The sequence below is a fragment of the Diachasma alloeum genome, unplaced genomic scaffold (assembly GCF_001412515.2).
Source record: "Diachasma alloeum isolate Michigan unplaced genomic scaffold, Dall2.0 Dall_scaffold_00203, whole genome shotgun sequence".
In the NCBI taxonomy this organism is placed as follows: Eukaryota; Metazoa; Arthropoda; class Insecta; order Hymenoptera; family Braconidae; genus Diachasma; species Diachasma alloeum.
This window is the reverse complement of record NW_021680368.1, coordinates 438,115-442,094: the sequence shown is the minus strand read 5'-3', so window position 1 is coordinate 442,094 and position 3,980 is coordinate 438,115.

Here is a 3,980-nt window from a genome sequence, read left to right as displayed (position 1 = left end):
TTTGAAGAGCCCTATAAAGATATAGAAATGATGGCGATTGAAGATACAGAATTCTAAGCACATACTACAGAATCATCTAAAAGTTGTTCGGAAGATGAGGAACCTGTAGGATTTGAATATAAAAGAAAGGCAGTTGAATTTTGAAGAAGTGCAAAAACGAAGGAAAATCTTTCTGTAAATACTGTTTCGCATCGATTTAGGAAGGTGAAATCAAGGCGACAGTTGCGACACTGGGCGCACCAAATAAATAAAGGAGGGACATATATGGAGAAGTTGAAACGCATTTCGGAGTACACATTGAAAAATATGAAAAATGCTATTGACGCGGGAATGATCATTCATGACACAGATTTACGAAAGTGGGCTCTGCAAGCCCAGAAAAAAATTGGATTCCAAGACATTCGTTTCACAGCCTCACCATGGCGGCTGCATCATTTTAAAAAGGCACACTATTACATCTCGAAAGATCAATGAATTCGTTACGCGGAAAACATTGGAGAATCGAGAAGCTATACAAAAAGAATCGGCGAATACCTGCGGAAAGTTCAGCCTTATTTTGCTACGTATGGTCCAGAAAACATCTATAACGCGGATCAAAGTGGTTTCTAATTAGAAATTCATTCGGGGCGTACTTTAGCGGAGGAAGGGGCTAAACAAATGACGTGTGTGGTACAATCGTTGACCTCAACTACACATAGTTACACGATACAACTCACCATTTCTGCTGATGGTCGATTACTATCACCTTTCTTCCTGGTTTTAAAAGACCTTTCTGGAATTTTGGCCCAATCGTGGAACGGAATCCTTTTAGACCATCCAATGTTTTTGTCATGGCTTCAAAATCGGGAAAACTTACTTCAGGTAAGATGATATTCAAGAAATGAGAACATATGATATTTTCTATACAACAATTACTATTATTGAAGACGACTCAATTTTCTAGAGCATTTCAAAACCTGGTTGAAGAAAGTGTTTTTGCCAATCGTGGGACCTAAAAGTCTACTGTTAATAGATTCATTCAGTGGGCACTCTCCTCAAGCGGTACAAGAAGCAACTTCGCCACCAAAAAAATTTGGCAAATTTCAAGAAACTGATGTTTCTGCGTGTAAATTGCAATTAAAAAACCAATGCGAAGAAAGTCATTTTGTCTTCTTTCATTCCTTTCGATTTTATGAAATTCGGAGCAAAATTTTTTTTTCATAAGAGGAAAGACTTCTTACAGGAGTAGTTTACCCTCTAAATTTCACCCCCCGGGGTCGATTTCAATATTTTTTTCCATTATTCCATACGAGCTATGTGTTACAGTGAGAAAAATTTCAAAGTCGGCAAATATCAGGAAAAATGATTTTTTTTTTGTTTTAAATTGCAGTTCCAAAAAAAAATACAAAAAAGGTATCTTATATTTTTTCATGCAGAGTCTAATGAAATTGGTTTCATGAAATTCGTAACGATAGTTTTTTTTTTGAATGACTCTGAACGGGGGTAGTTTACTCCCCAAATTTCACACCTCGGGGATGATTCTAATTTCTATTTTCATCATTTTCCATTAGCTTCTCATTATAGGCGCAATTGAAAAAATACCCCCAGAGGTGGTCACTTTCAGAGGGCAGTTTCACCCCGTAAAACCCGCGCATGGGCAGATGAAATAAATACGTGTCACTTAATTTTGATTCCTGTATAACATATATAAAGTTCATCGAAATCGGGGGGGGGACCTACCTAGTGTTCCTTTTAGTGTTTTTAGTGCTAACCGTTGAAAAACAGATGGTTGTTAATTAATTTAACTAATACACTATTTGAACATTCTTTAAACATTTTGATATGTTGTTCAGAACCTCTTCCCCCATCGATTGAAAATTTTCCGTATACAGCCGAATAATCATGAGATTATTGTGGGGGTAAACTACCACCGTGAAGTCATTTTTTTTAATGAAAAAACACTATTGTTCCGAATTTCATGAAACCAATTTCATTAAACTCTACATGAAAAAATACAAGATACCTTTTCTTGCATTTCTTTGGAACTGCGATTTAAAGGCGAAAAAAAATCAATTTCCTGAAATTTGCCAAAGTCGAAATTTTCTGCACTCTAACACCTAGCTCGTGGAGAATAATCAAGAAAACGATTGATCTCGTTCTACGCGCGGAGAGGTGAATTCAGGCGGCATACTAGCCCCGCGAAGAGGCATTTTTCTAATAAAAAAGAATATTTCCCAAACTTTCATGGCATTATTTCGATTTGAAAAAGCACACGAAAATACAGTGTATCTTTTGTCGAACTTTTCTGAAAAGAAAATTTTTTTAATTATAAAATGTTGTTTACTCATTCGCCTCACACGGTTCCTCTTAAGGGATCGTAATCATAGATTCCCCTACATTGTAATGATTGAATGAAAAGTTGATATTCAAGTACAACAATGATCATTATCACAACTGGATGGTACGATTCCAAATAGACATTACTATTAATACTGAAGATCGGATCACTTTTTTCACTTGTTATGGTTTTATTTAGGTCAAGTTGTGACGAAACTCCAGGGTATTTATGTGTAAAAAGAGAAAGAGAGAGAGAGAGTAAAAATTTATAAACCGTTACCTTTTCGTGGCGATAAAAATTTATACGAAAGATTAGAGCTACCTGCTACCTAAACTCTATTTCAGAGCTACCTTAAGTTCGGTAAATTATTTAAATTGGTTACCTATCGCGTGAATCGATTCCCTAAAATTTTAGAATAATGTTCATTAAATAAATTCATTAAATAAACCAGATATTTTGCAGATATTCTTGTCGAGTCAGTTTTGTTGAGTTAGAGTTTTGTATTTTTGGGATTTTTCTGTGTAAATTCGGTTAAAGGCCAGGATATTACCGTGGAATATTTGGCCAAGATAATATGCTATCCAGTATTTCCTGTAGCCCTTTTTAGTTTGTCGATAGAGTAAGTACATAGATCGAGTTGAAATGCTTGCGCTCCCTTCCGCGAGTGTTAGGGCTTTCAGTTGGAAAGCCGTGAAGACGATCACCCAGTCGTCGAGACGGATCGCCATTAGTAGCTAAACAAAGCCGATCCTGGATATTACTTCGGAATCAGGCCGTTAGATGGCGCGGTCTTAGGGTCACAACGGGTCAGATGGGGAGTCTGATCATGTCTCTTGCAGCGGGTGGCGGATGGGAGGGGGGGTGTCTTGTGGTTACGTGATATGGTGGATATCCAACACTTCTCGAAGCCGGAAATGCTGAGAGGATATAACCACATTGAACAGAAGAAGCCGGAAATGCTGTGACTTGGTGGAGGGGGGGGGGTTGACTCAACGAAAATGATCTCGCTGGACCGAGACGAGGTTTCGGGTAAGGCTGTGATCTCACGGTAGATATTCAATGGTTGCGTCTTACGGTGGGTGTCAAGGTCACGCATTTAATCACGTACGTGTTATCTAAACAAGAGCGGTCTCGCTGGGCGTCGAGGCAATGTCGAGACCAAAGTTGATTATATATATATATATATATATATATATATATATATATATATATATANTGTTATGGTTTTATTTAGGTCAAGTTGTGACGAAACTCCAGGGTATTTATGTGTAAAAAGAGAAAGAGAGAGAGAGAGTAAAAATTTATAAACCGTTACCTTTTCGTGGCGATAAAAATTTATACGAAAGATTAGAGCTACCTGCTACCTAAACTCTATTTCAGAGCTACCTTAAGTTCGGTAAATTATTTAAATTGGTTACCTATCGCGTGAATCGATTCCCTAAAATTTTAGAATAATGTTCATTAAATAAATTCATTAAATAAACCAGATATTTTGCAGATATTCTTGTCGAGTCAGTTTTATTGAGTTATATATATATATATATATAAAATCAACTTTGGTCATTCCGCTGCGAGTAACGCCAGAAGCATAGCTAGCTAGCTGTGAGAACGTTGCCGGTGCTCTCAGCTGACAGGCAGCCACGTGCCTTCATGTAAACATTCA